The sequence below is a fragment of the Medicago sativa genome, chromosome 7 (assembly GCF_051527215.1).
Source record: "Medicago sativa cultivar Bolivia chromosome 7, Bolivia_mono, whole genome shotgun sequence".
Lineage (NCBI taxonomy): Eukaryota > Viridiplantae > Streptophyta > Magnoliopsida > Fabales > Fabaceae > Medicago > Medicago sativa.
In genome coordinates, this window is record NC_140755.1 from 97,121,203 (window position 1) to 97,136,720 (window position 15,518).

General features: G+C 31.4%; 3 pseudogenes across 1 annotated transcript; all 3 read right to left on the bottom strand.

Annotated features, from left to right (window-relative positions):
• Positions 1-7,036: 7,036 nt before the first annotated feature.
• Positions 7,037-8,048, bottom strand: LOC146910836 (NDR1/HIN1-like protein 10 pseudogene; annotated as a pseudogene). Its single transcript, XR_015018619.1, has one exon. The product of XR_015018619.1 is annotated as an NDR1/HIN1-like protein 10 pseudogene (transcript).
• Positions 8,049-9,358: 1,310 nt separating this feature from the next.
• Positions 9,359-10,473, bottom strand: LOC146910837 (NDR1/HIN1-like protein 10 pseudogene; annotated as a pseudogene).
• Positions 10,474-12,441: 1,968 nt separating this feature from the next.
• Positions 12,442-13,417, bottom strand: LOC146910838 (NDR1/HIN1-like protein 10 pseudogene; annotated as a pseudogene).
• Between the last annotated feature and the right edge of the window lie 2,101 nt (positions 13,418-15,518).

The following is a 15,518-nucleotide window of genomic DNA, read 5'->3' on the forward strand; positions in this document are numbered from 1 at the left end:
CCGCCCTGGCGCCCTCTGAACTGTGTTTTCTTAACATATTGTGTTCCCATCTTCGTCTCAAAAGTGGCAACAGAACCCACTTAAACAAAGATGCAAACTAAAATCTGAACAGATTATTTGGCAAAAAATCTATAAAAATTTCTTTGATGGGTTGGAAGCTCCAATCCACCTTATGGTACTGTTTGTTCAAAACAATGTCTGTTTCTACTACCTTGAGTTTGAATTTTTGCTTTTCTGCTGATCACTTCTTGATACTGTCTACCTTACGTTTATTTTTTCTCTAGCGATATTATTAATCCGTCTATCTCAATGTGATTCTTGTCTTAACAAACTTTATCTGGAAATTTTATTGTTTCATGGGAATCTTCTGATAGAAAATGGTTTATTCCATTGAACATACCTAAGAACATAATCAATATATGTTTGGTGATTAACCAATATATGTTTGTTTGGCACTCACAGTTAGTCTACTGGACTTGATGAGATTCACGTACCTCATAGTTGCCAAATCATTTAGCTGAAGTACATTCCATTTTTTATTTAACATTTTTCAACAAGGTACCTCATTTTTTATTCCATTTCTACTGGACTTGTAAGCTTCTAAGATATAATAAGCTTTTAATAAGCTAGTTAGTAGTTTTCATTTTTGCTGCATGTTATTGCTATATTATGGTATATCATTATTACTTCACATTTTTTATTATTATTTTATCTAGTGTTTACTTCACATTTTTTATTATTATTTTATCTAGTGTACTTGAATATTAAGAATATTTAATAATTTTGATTTTACTAGTTTGAGGGTTAGGATCCTCTTTATTTATTTAAGCAAATGGATGATACCACTTAAAAAAAACACTAATATCATTTTACAACGGTCTCTAAGAAGATTTAAATTTAGTCACTTAAAATTACAAAGTCAAATCGAACAAACACCTCATCCACAAGCATTTCACAATATTAATCTATAGTTTATTATACTTTTTTATTTGACGTAATATGAATATAAAATTGTGCGTTGATAAATATCAAATGACCCAATTCAATCAAAATCGCACTTAATTAGATCAAATATTTTTTGAGTAATAATTCAAACTAAATCAAACACCATTATGTGGGATGACCAAAGCAAAGACAATAGCTAATTTTTGAGAGTAAACTACTAACATTATATTTGTCTCTCTTGACAGGAAGGTGGACTAAAGAGGGAGGTGAAGACAATTATCAAAATCGAAGAAACAAAAACGACTCAAAAGGGAAGAATGGTGACTCAGAGAAGGTGAAGAAGGAGGAATGCCATGATCATTCTCTGCCACCTGGAATAGTTTTACACATGGAGTGGCTTACTAATCCAACAGTTTCAAATCCATTTTAGGGAAATGAAAGTAAGAAGAATTACTTATTATAAGCTCAGGCTATCTTTAGAGATTTTTCAAATAAAATATAAATCAAAGACAATGGCAATTACATATGCTTTGTTACTGGTTACTTTATGATTATTAATAAAAGAGCTTGTTGGTGATTTCTTGCGTTCTATTTTAATTCATGCCATTGTTAGAGCATATATATGCTTGTATGCATCAATAACACATTTAAATTATGTCATTTCCTTCACTCTCTTAACTCTTTATTTCTCTCTTAACTTCTCTTTTGATTATTTTAAAATTTCTTATTGAAGAGAGATGTAGAGGAGAGTGAAGGAGAAGATACAACTTCATGTTGTGAATTAGCGTTGCTCTACCAATATGTGAGATAGTTAGGAATGACAATGGAGACCTTTAGGCATGATATATACAACATAAAATTGTTCAAATCAACTTGTAAAATATTACAAATCATAGTATTTAACCAAAAAAATCTAAAAAAAACCAAAAAAATCTAAAATATAAAAAACAAATCCATTACAAGAAATAACAAAGGTTCATGATTAATTAATTTTTTTTATGGAAGAGATTAATCAATTTCAGCACTATATAAAATTATAATTACATATTTATATATATGTGGGCTCCAGGCCGGGGTTGACATTAGAGTGTTTGTACCTCCGGTCATACTCATTCAAATTTGCAAGTAATTACCTAATCCAGACCCCGATCCATTAATTTATACATTTACCATACCTATTGCAAGTATTTTTGTAGGTGCCCCATGAACATGGATCCAATTCATATCCCTGGTGATAATATCACATAGGGTTTTGCTCTTTAAACATCTATGATTGCTCACAAATTACTTCAAACCTTTAAAAATACTCACACCGATAGTTAACTACCATTTAAATCACTTTTGAAATAAATTAAATAAATTGATTTATAAAGTGTTGAACGGTAAATAACTACCACAAATTCAAGTTGACCAGTTAATCTTATTTAACACGAGGCCTTATTTAAGCGATCAATATATATTTTTTCCGTTATATAAAAAAACATTTATTTTTTGATTAAATTACACTTTCCTCCCCCAAGAGAAACTTGAATCCCTCCTCTTAATTTAAAATTACACTCTCCTTTCTTGAAAAACAAAATTTATACCCTCCTCTTATGAGATGCTTGAATTACAACTCTCTCCCTTAATAAACACTACGCTTAAATCAATTTTAACGTAAATAATTATTTTTATGATATCTACTAACTTAGAGTCACCATTTAAAAAAAAATTCATCTCTTTTATAATTTAAAAGCCAATGATAATTGAATTTAAATATTTTGTTATTAATTTTATAATTTAGACTATAAAATTCACTTTTAAATAACCTTATTTGATCCATTTTCTTAATTTTGCAGATATTTTATTTTATTTTGCGTTGTTTCTATATTTTATAATAGGGTTTACAACTGGATACTAATGAAATTGTGAATCAAAAATAGAGTAAAAATTGCATTCGAATTTTGATTATATTAAAATAGACGCTAAACACTATTTTTTTCTTTCTTTCTTTTCTTTATCCTTTTATTGGATTAGAATTTAGAAATGGCATCATGAGTTTTGTTGTTGGGTATGCTCTTGTACTTACAAGAGGAGTGAATGTCCTAGTTGGTCCCTTAATATGTATGGTTCTGGTGTGAATGTCCTAGTTGGTCCCTTAATATGTATGGTTCTGGTGAGCTGATTTTTAAAATTATGAAATTTTTGAAATTGTTTGGAATTTTTGGAATTTTTTTTTGGCAGGGTTTGAGAGGAAGGTGGAGAAGCTTTTGAATAACCTTAGGGCTGAGTTGGCACATGTCAACATTCCTTTTGGCTGGATGTATGATTTTTCTCTTTCATATTTACTTTCCTATTTGTAGTTGGTAAATAAATAGGCACACACATCATCCGTTTATTTTTGCTTGGCTTTGCTTTGCTTGCTAATTTGTGCTTGCACTTGCACATCATCTGTTTAGCTTCGAAAGTAGTTTCTAGGACTTGTAGATGTGAGTTGCAATTTTGCTAACAGAAGTTATGAATCAATAGAAATTTAGGTAGAGTTAGTTATATTGTCGGTGCAGTAGATTCATAAGAGACCATTGTATCTCATTTTTCATCTTTTATGACTCAATACAATGTTACCTTCAGAGATTTAATATGCTCTTTATTTCTCTTATGCATACAATCTGTCCCCCTTTGATCCATGGATTTGTAACGATTGCATGTAGGCACTGCGGACTGATATGTATAGTTAATTTAATAGTTATTTCTGTAATTTATTAATTGTTATTATTTCTGTTTTTTTTTTTTGCCCAGTAATCCGGGGAAAATACCAAGTGCTGTGTATTTTTCTCGTAGCAGCCATGTGAGGATTCAAGGCTACTATGACATGTCCAATTATTGGACCCAGGTGCTTGAAGACAAAGCCTATCCTTGGGCATTATTTTGATTATGACATTTGTGTAATAATACTTTAGCTTATTGTTTGTGAATTCTAGTACCCTTTGATTACTGTCGTATAACCATAGCAACAACGCTGTTGAATGTTGGGGTTACATCCAAAGCTCATATATTTCACCGATATATTGATATTCACCAAAGCTCATATTGATCTAGTGATTACCGATTTATTATGTTAACAATTTATTTGCTTTGCGACTGATTTGATGTTGATCACATGTATTGTTTTTGTTCTAAGGTTTTCAATGACTCTTGTTTTTGGTTACTGTATGTATTATATTTTTATAAAAGTGATTTTTTAATGGAAAAAACTATAAGAAAAGGGACTTTTAAAGTTTTCATTCGTTCTATTTGTTACATACATTTTTGAAAATAAAAATATTATAAAACTATTTCAAATATGATGTTATATGATTAAGTTTCTCAAAAAAAAAATTGTTTTTGATGATTGATTTTTATTTTATTCTTTATTTTATTTAAAAATAATAATAATTTCATTGTGTTAAACAAACACAATAATGTATCCAAAACACAAACACATTAATTTCTGTTTTTTAAAAAAAAAAAAAAGAATTCTGTTTTCTTAATCTTAATTATTAATTATTAAAATTGTAAATAATGTTTTTTTGAGAAGATATTATAAATAATTTTTAATAAACACACATCTAATCTCTAAATTATCAAAAATAAAAATCTTTTGTTTTTATAATCTGTAAAAAACATACCCAAAATCTCTCCTCACAACTATGTTTTTTCTTCCATCCACAAGATTTGTATTAAAACCATTACTTAAAAATATCGAGCTAAATTGGAAGAGCTTAATGTTGGGATATGTATCATGTATGTACTTAGTTTAGTAGCTTAAGAAAATGAAATATTAAAATAAGACCTCAAAATTGATTTTCTTCAAAATACACAACGGTGAAGCGAAGCTGGCAGGGGGATTAATGTTATCTAACTTGACTGAAACAAGTCTAACTTTGAATTATCAAATCCCTTTTTCCCTCAATAAGAGGAGGGCTGAGACTTTGAATCTCAATAAAAAAAAAAGATGAAGATATGGTAGAAGTCTCACCAACATCAAGTGATAACACCATCTGAGTAGGCCTTATACTTTGGTAGAAACTGCGCACCATGATTCCAAGCCACCACTCAGCTTATGTGGTTTTTTATAAAATCCTGAGAATAGTGTAAGCTCCCAAATGATGCATGGCTGAAGATGTGTAAGAAACAATAATATGATGTGCTAAAATTTGAAAGACCAAGCAGAAATTCACCTATGAGATGCAAGCTCTTTCAATACAATGTCAATGGCATTGATAGCTTCTTGGGGAGTTTCCACTTTTTTTTTCCACTGAGAAGCTTATGTAACTGATGTATGCTAAAATGAGCAAAAAACTTGATTGCAACTTCAAATTCTCTTTCTCCTGAAACACACAAATTTACAACTCATATTTGTTACAAAATCTAAAAATTTAAAGAAAATTTACATGGTCTTTTTTTGAATAATCAATCAACTTGTAGTGCCAATACCCTCAACATCCTCAATCAATATTATATTGAGCTCTTTGTATGTAAAAGGAAGCGAACTAGCATCATAAACAGGGAGCTTCTTTCCCAACTCAGTCTTCTAGTGAAGCTTCACTAGTAAGTAGTAAGTAGTAACAATGAACATGGTATGCGTATCCCGATCTCAAACAAAAACCATACACGTATGGTATTGTAAATCTATAAGAAAGTCTCACGTTGTTGGAAACAAAGAAAATGCATCTATAAGTGGTGGGGAAATTGTGTTTATTTATTCGAACTTTTGAACCATGGGTCTCGATGTTGAGAGTGTAATTCAATTCAGTTTGTTACTTCGTGACAATTAAAGGTGGCTAACTTATAAATTTGTTAGTTAGCTTTGTGTCTTTGTGAGTGTCATCCAATATGAGACTTAACACAAATACACGTGTTTGATATGTTTTTAATACAACCAATAACCAATTCACTAATACTAAGTCTATTAAGTTTTCCTTTCTTTACAAGGAACTTCTACGGTACAACTTGGGTGGAGTAGTGCCATTTTTAATAAACACAGTATAATTCTAATATTCCACACACTCGAGAACCCAACTAAATACTAATATGTCACTCTCCAATTGGGTATATTCAATATTCCAACAAAATATAATTTTGAGATTGCATTAACAACGATAAAACTCGTGAGAGTGAACTTTGTCACCGATGTCATCTTGCGGTAATAAACTTTTCAATTGCGCATGTATGGAAATTAAAAGCATACAACATCCTATCTTAGGTGGGCCAAGAATTTTCCATAGGACATTAAAGTATTTTTTTTTTTTTGGAAAATGATAGCAAATGCTCTCAAGAAAGCCAAAAACAAAACAAAAAACAAAATTCTATGTTAATTTTTTTTTTAAATTGACTACGCAACTTACAATACAATCTTGCTATATTTTATTGTTTAACTTTTTAGCCTGACCCATTTTTATAACAATGTTAAGTGAGAAGTATTAATCAAATTCGTCGATTCATCAATGATCAACTTAATTGGTCAAACACCTTTAGTTATGACCGTATATTTTTTTTTTACTCACAAGACTAATAAGTCATAAGACCATGCTTTAAGTAATTCGAGTTGAATTCTACTTACTCAAAATAATGTTAGCAACGTACTATAAATGATCATTGTGAGAATATTTAATTCCGAGATAGTTTTTATGCTATTTTTTTAATTCGGTATTCAATTGAAGGATCAATTAATCTATAGATCAATTGAATTTCTCCGGGTTTTACGACGTGAACCCTAAAAACCGTTAGAGATGATTTTGACGGCTATGGTTGATTATGGTGTGCTCCTATGCGGTAATACGCATAGGACTCCACTTGCACCTTCACATTACTCCACGTACAAATTAGCCAAACAATGTTCAACACCCAAACCTCCTTAAAAAAAAAAAAAAAAGTCTAACACCCGGACTTGATGGTGCTTATCGTTGAGAGTTTATTGCTAAACTGAGTTTATTAGCCAAATATTGTTGTTAATGGCCTTTTTTAGTAGATAACAAGGAGTCCTTTTTTTTTTTGGCGAATGGTCTTTTTTATTAGAAACAATTAGGATTAATGGTATGAATTAAATTTAATAACAAAAGACAAATCCAGATAACTAATGAAAATAATTATTTATTGCATATAAAGGTATGATCGTAATGTACAACCAAAGAATGAATAGAACAACAACAAATATCACGTACAAAAAAATAATAATGAAGAAAACCATATATCAATACTGTTGTGCCAAGAAAACGATGTTCTGACATTAGTAGAAATCAACATCACACTTGGTCCTAGTGAATTCAAAGGATGTTGCATTGGTATTTTTAGAACTCAAAGGAACTTTAAGGTCACATTTCACCTTAGGCTTGTAATCACCAGATATCAAATCCCCGAGTCTGAACCTAATCCTGAAGTAAAGCCTCACATAGATATCATAAACTTTATCACTCTTGTCTTTGTTGAACTCAGAGACTTGATCGTTGTTGAGCACCAAAACATGTTGTCCTGAGAAAACAGCACTCATGGGGTTGCTGCTCTTCTTGTATTGGCGAAATGAGTTCATGTGTGTGATCACATCAACATTGGCAAACCTCGACCCTTCGTAGAATGCTCGTGCCTCCACTTTATCATAATAGATGTTGAGTTTTTTGTTTGGATTGCGTGCTGTGAAGTTGAGCACCATGTTGTAGTTTAGTGTATTGTTGCTGTAGTCGAATTTCGTTAGATTGACTTCGTCGACATAGAACTTGAAGGGGCGGGGTTGTACAACGAGATAGAAGATAAGGACTGCGAGGCCAGCAAGAACTATGAGTGCGATTAAAAGCTTCCAGAAGAAACTGAAGAGACAGCAACAACAACTTCTGCTTCGGTGGTTGTGAGGGCGAGGTTGTGCTGGTGGTGGAATGGCGGGGCCGTAGTACGCACCGTTCAATTGTGGTTGCTTGTTATCAGCCATGCTTTATAAATATGATTAATGAGAGCAAGATATACTATGGTGCTAATGTAGTAAAAACTAAGAAAGATGAAGTGAAAAGAAGAGTTGAAGAAAAGTTGTGCTGTGGATTGTATAAAATTGATGCCTTGATGGAGAGAAAGTATGGTGAATTGTGAGATAAGAAGCAAAGGGTGGTGTGTATATATAGAAAGGAATAGGGGTTGGATTTTTTATGGGATAACGCGGTTGTAAATACGTGACCGTGTTGAATATTTGCTATAAACTACTATTCAATTTCTACTTTGTTAAGGAAGCTATATAAATGGTTGATGATTTTGACCGGTGCAAAGTTTGATGGAGATTGTGGACTGAGTTTCGTTCCCAGCCTGGTCCGAACCAACTACGAAGGTGATTGAACAAAGAAACATTCTTACGAAACAAATTCCCTCTTGAGTAGGTACAATTTTTTAATGTAGCATCCACTTGATAATAGCCGCCGTTATACTTATACTCGCTCCGTTTTAAAATGAGTGTCGTTTTAGGTGTTTACACACATATTAAGAAATGCAATGATTAAAAGAAAGAGAATGGTTATTTTACCAAATTATCCTTATTAACTATTGGTTAGTTTTAAAAGTAATACTTTGAAAGTAGTGTGCAGAGTATTAATTGGAGGGTACAATTGAAAAGAAAAAGTTATTATTGCATTGGAAACTGAAAGTGACATTCATTTTGAAACAAATTTTTTTTGCTAAAGCGACACTCATTTTGAAACGGAGGGAGTATAAGCCTTTGACATTTAATCTTGTCATCACATGGGTATAAGTAATAACATCTCCCAGCAAAATAAATAATAACCTTTCTATTTACAAATTTATAACAAAGTAAATTAATTAATACTCCCTCCGTCAATTCCTTTGTCCCAAAATGTAAGCAAAAAAGACAAACTTTTATCTTATTTCATTTTGTTTTTGTTTATTCTAATGAAATTAAATGCAAATTACATTCAATTTTCTCTCTTCCATTTTCTCCATAATCAATAGTCAATGAAAATTATTTTTACATCTTCGATGAAACTTATTCTAAAGAAAACACAATTATATTTCAAATAATTATATTTCAAATTTCTTAATAAGTTTGATTTGATTTTTTTCCTTACAAATTAGGACGGATGGAGTACATTTTTACTTATCTATATTGATATATTTGCGTCAATTAGTTATTTATGAAATTGATGTAGTTAATTAACATCGATGCTAGTGGGGCGGGGTGACAATCCTTCTTTTAGGGTCTCTCTAGTTGGTTTTTCAATATATTTTTGCTTTACTATATACACATTATTTACATAACCTACTTTAACCATCTAATTTAACTATTGAATTTATTTATGTAGTTGTTATAGAGATTGAATGTGTCAAAATAAAACAAAATACATTTATCAAACACAATTGGTCTCTAAACAAAACAAAAAAGTAATATAAATAAAGGTAGATATATTAACTGAAGCATTTGACTCATATAAGAATCTAATTTTTCTATAAATATAATCATCTACTTCAAACCCACTCTATACAAAAACAAGAAAAATAAAAACAATTCTCAAGCACTAGAGTACATTGCATTCCCATTAAAACAAAAACAACTAGAGTACATTGCATGGATGGTACGTATAATCGTATCACACTGTCAAAGAATGAATAAAATAACAACAAATTTCATGCCAATTATCAGAATTACATACAAAAAATTAAATGAGATAGAAGAAAGAAATTCAAATACAATTTCAAGAAATTACTAGCTTAGAACTTAGAACTCAACATCGCACTTGGTGGGTATAAGTCGAATGAAGGTAAAATCAGTTGCATTACGAGTGCTCAAAGGAACTGCGAGGTCGCATTTGACCTTAGGTTTGAGCTTTCCGGATATGGAGTCTCCAAGTTTGAACCTAATCCTAAAATAGAGCTTCACATAGATATCATAAACTCCAACATTTTTATCTTTGTTGAACTCAGAGACTTGATCATTGTCGAGCATCAATAGTTTTTGACCAGAAAAAACACCGCTCATAGGAGTGCTATTCTTCTTGTCTTGGCGAAATGAGTTCATGTGTGTGATAACATCTACGTTAGCAAACCTTGACCCTTCATAGAATGCTTGAGCTTCAACTTTGTCGTAATAGATACCGAGTTTTTTGTTAGGGTTGTGGGATGTGAAGTTGAGCACCATGTTGTAGTGTAGTGTGTTGTTTGTGTAATCAAATTGTGTTAATTCAGATTTCGTGACATAGAACTTGAATGCACGGGGTTGAACAATGAGAAAGAAGATAAGGATTATGAGACCAAAGAGAACAATAAGAGCAATTATTAGCTTCCAAAAGATGCTGAAGAGACAGCTGAAACAGCTTCTGCCACGGTGGTGACGATTGCGGGATTGCCCTCGTGTCGGTGGAATGGCAGGTCCATAGTAAGAATCGCTTAATTGGGGTTGCATACTTGCTTATGATCAGTAAACAAACACGAGGTAAATATGTGATGTAAGGTGTGACAATATTTTTTTTTTGTTCTAAATAATTAATGTGACAAAGAAAACAAGGAAGAGAATTAGAGATATTGTTGTGAATTGTGAGATGATGAACAAATGGATGGTGTGTGCGTATATATAGAAAGGAAATTCATTGAAGAATCTATGCATGTTTTGATTGATTTACTAATAAAAAACTCAGGTAGGGTAAGGAAACGATCAATGGCGGATTAATGTGTTGACGGTAGTCTTAGATTATCCAATATGGACATGGCCCAAGGGCATACAACTTGGGTGGAGTAGTGCCATTTTTAAATACTGGTGTGGTGTAGCCTCCTCTTTAATTTGTTATTTTGGCTGCTACTATAATTATCAAAACTTTGACATTTAATCTTGTCGTCACACGTGTGTAGTCTATAATAATATCTTTATTTACATCTTTTTTAGGAGATCTTTATTTACATATTTGTAGCCTTTCAATGTTAATTAAATAATTAATATAATTTATTTACATGTTTGTAGCCTTTATTTACATATTTGTTTTAAAAATTAAGAGTTTCTACTTTTATACAAAAAATGAAGAGATTAATTGATGTATATAGTGCAAAAATGTATACACTTTTTTTAAAGGATAATGGATACACTTATTTAATCACATATTTCATATGTCATTTTGTTATATAACTTTTTAAATTATTTCAACAGATAAAGAAAATTGGTTTGTCTTGTAGCTGCAACTTGGTTGATAGCTCTATAAATATTGATATGCAGGGGTAAAGGTTCAAACTGTAGCCCTACTTCTACACATTTATAGTGTGGGAAGCCACTAAGTTTTTTGACAAAAAAAAATGGTTTTAAATAATAATATTTTAACTAGAAAATTTGATTGATAAGTTAAAAGATGATATCTTTGCACACTAGAAGGAAAATCGCAGTCTCACATATGGGCAAAACAATGAAAAACTCACAAAACCCTTCGAAAATGCATGCTTTTTAAGGGATTTGTTCACAAAACAATATCACTTTATTTTTTACGAAGGATTTTCTCTTGCAATTTGTGAGGAGCAAGCCCCTCAAAATGTCCTTGTTGTTCCACCGTAGGTTGGAGCTTCTAATATTCCAGTACAGGTTGATGTTTCCACAACAAACACATTCGACACATGTTGTGGATGTTGAGAATCAATGCTCTTGGAGGGTTTATTTGGATGTCGAATAAAAAGTTGTTGCTATCAATTATTTAGCTAAAAAATAGAGAGAGGAATAAGAGATAAATTAATATCTTGATATACCTATCGTTGGTCCTTCGAATAATGAAGTAACAAAGAAGGATAATGTTTGGGTCTACCAACTTAGTCAAAATTTTAATGCTATGGTTGCTCATGATTTTGCATATCAAAAGAATTTTTGAACAAAAATCATCTCAAGGCTTTACTGAACTGGTCTCCAAGCCTAAAAAGAAAATATCAACACAATCAGAGCGTATAGTTGTTCATAATACATGTTCTAGGAGTGGTTCTCATAATTCTTTGTAATTTTTTTTTTCTTTTTTCTCTTTTGAGATTTTCTTTTTTGCGTTTTAGAGTTTCTTATTTATTTATTTATAGCTTAGATTTGGTTCTCTTGCTTTTCATTTTACCTTCGCTAACTTCTAGTGCAGTAACTAATTTTTTAATTAGAAAATGTTTCTTTTTCTGCCTAGGTTCTTTTGGGAAATGAACTATCTAACCTCGAGATTCAGTGACTTTAAACTTTAGTATACTTCCTCTATTGACAAAAATTATAAAAAAAAAATGATATTTTAAAAATATTTATTGAAACAAATTCAACAATATCTTATATGTCACTCTTTATCTTTATATATTAGAAGAAAAATATGGTAAGACTATGCAATGTAAATAATAGAAATAGTCAAATTATGTCAACCATTGTGGGATGGAGGAGCTAGGAAGTAGTATTAAAAGAGAAAGCACGCTTTATTTATATGAATTTTTCAAAAGTTAATATTTCCCGTTAAGAGCTAAATTAGAAAATTAATCGTGAGAAAAAGAAAACCAAGAAGCATCAATGAGTTCAAATTAAGATCAACACAAATTTCTCGAGAACCAAAGTACACACTACATGATGGTTTAACATGTTTAACAATGAATAAATAAACAAATAACAAATTTCATCGCAAATCATTAGAATTACAGAAAAGAAATATTTGGAAATTAAAATAGAATTCTACGTATGCAAAAACCGTAGGTAACCTAGAACACAACGTTGCATTTGTTGGGCAAAACCCGAGTGAAGGTAAAGGTTGCATTATTGTTTGATTTCAATGGAACTTTGAGGTCACATTTGACCTTAGGCTTGAATGTGCGAGATATCGAGTCTCCAAGTTTGAACCTAATCCTGAAGTAGAGCTTCACATAGATACCATAAACTCCAACACTCTTGTCTTTGCTGAATTCAGAGACTTGATCATTGTCGAGTACCAACAATTTTTGTCCCAAGAAAACACCACTCATGGGGTCACTAGTTTTCTTGTTTTGGCGAAACGAGTTCATGTGTGTGTGTGATCACATCGACATTTGCAAATCTCGATCCTTCATAGAAAGCTAGAGCTTCAACTTTATCGTAATAGATGCCAAGTTTTTTGTTTGGGTTGTGTGCTGTGAAATTGAGCACCATGTTGTAGTGTAGTGTGTTGTTTGTGTAGTCAAATTGTGTTAGTTCGGCTTTCGTAACATAGAACTTGAAGGCGCGAGGTTGAACAACGAGATAGAAGATAAGGACTATGAGACCAAAGAGGACAATGAGCGCAAGCAGAAGCTTCCTAAAGATGTTACAGACATAACTACAACAACTTTTATGGTTGCTTTGGTTGTAGCTGCTGGACTGTCCTGGTGCCAATGGAATGGTAGACCAGTAGTTAGCGTCGTTCAATTGAGGTTGCATATTGGCCATACTTGCTGTATTATGTTAGGTAAATGTGACAGAAATTAAAGGAAGAGTAGAAACAATTTTGGTTTACTAAAGAAGAGACAATTGTTGTTGATTGTGAAATTAATGAGAAAGAAAGGAATGGTGCGTGGGTATATATAGGAAGGAAATGCATTTGGAGAATCCATGGAACAACGCGGTTATGACATGAGTATTTTATGCATGTTTGCATATATTAATAGTAACTAATAGCGTTAAACTAATAATTATAAAATCCGGTCAGTGTAAGGAAGTGATCAATGGGGTATGCGTTGAAGTCTGCGATTCTTGGCCTTTAACAATTCCAACTGTGTGGACATGGGCGTACGACCGGCTTGGGTGGCTTAGTAACATTTTAATTTAAATAAGGGTTAATAAGCTTTTACCCATGCTATTTGGGGTCTTTTGGTTTACTCCCTATGAAAATAAAACTTGGAGATTCCCCTATGTAAAATAAAGATTATTTGGTTTACCCCCCACAATCGGTCTTTTGGTTTACTCCCTATGAAAATAAAACTTGGAGATTCCCCTCTGTAAAATAAAGATTATTTGGTTTACCCCCCACAATCAACAGTCATCATGTGACTGAATAAATTTGATGACGTGGCATGCTAACATGATATTTTATTTTATTTTATTTTTTATTTTTTTTAATTTCCACCTGGTACAAATAATAATTTTTTTAAAAAAAATAATACTAAAAATAATAATTAAAATAAAATTAGTTTTGATATTTTTAAAAGTCCAATTGGATTAACATGTTTTTTTTAAAACAAAAACCCAATTAATTTCCCTTCCATCTTTCTCCCTTCACGCTACCATCATCTCCCTCCCTTCCATCTCTTTCTCCACCATCTCCTTACTTTGTTCTTCATCACCATCACCACTATCTTTCCATAAAAACCAACTACACCTTTAAATGTAAGTGTAGCCTCCATAATGCCTTAATGACAGCTATGATAATTACATAAGAATTTGACATTTGATATTGTTATCACGTGTGTATAATAGCATCCCTACTCACAAAATTCATGACGTGTCGTCGATCGTGCAATGAATGTAAATTGAAAGTCTAAACCGAATCAAATCGAAAAGGTATTCGACCTTGTATGGTTTAGTTCAAAACCGATCTGAACCAATCTAAATCGACCTTGTTTGGTTGGGTTCTCGGTTTTTTATTTTGAGATTCAAGGAACCGATGAACCAAACCGTTCGTAATCGGTTTTAAAATATGAAGAAACAAAAGGAGTGTTTATAATTTGGACATTTTCAGGTGTCTTCAATTTTTTATTATTTTTATATAATGACATAATATACGATATTACGTACACCATTAATTGAAATACATTTTTTGTTGTACACTTTAATGGTTGTAAAGTCAGTTGATGTAGACAAATATCAATTGAGAATTCGAGTAAATAATGAAGAACTAATTTGTCTTGAAGTAGCATATTTTAGTTCAATTGAGGAATAATAATGTACCTTGAAAGTTATTCTTGTTATCATATATTATTTATTATTTTAGATATTAAGGTTATTTTCTGATCCTCAACACTAATGTTTTGGTTGAGGTCTATGATTGAACACATAGAAGAAACTTGTGATTTGTCTTTCAAAAGAATGAATACAACAATCATTTATGAATATAATACAATGTACACTGATGAGTTGAAAGGATGGTACATTAAGAAAGATAGAAAGAAAGAAAAAAATATTTTTTCATAGTTTTTTTTTTTTCTTCCACATATGATCTTCAGAAGAGTGCTCATCTAAACATTCAACAAATTTGTTCATGTGATATCTTGAATACCCTTTACAAATTAACTCTCGAGCTTTTGAGCAACTGACACAAAAAGATTGGTCTTCATCGATTGTTTGGTTAGGGGGAAGAAATAAATATATTCTACACTTTTTTTTCCTTTCACCAAGATTTTGTCCCACTGAATTTTCCTGATAAAGTTTTTAACGAGAGAAATATATCAGATATCGGATATCGTACTCTTTTTATGAGAGTTTTGTATATTTTTTTGACAAGTCGTTTTGTATTGTCTTGCACAAAACAACATTTCTCATTACAATTATCAAATGCTTTTGATTTTAAAAATATATCTTCCCTTAATTTATAAATTACATTCCATGTTTTGGTCCCCGAACTTTCACCATATTTTGG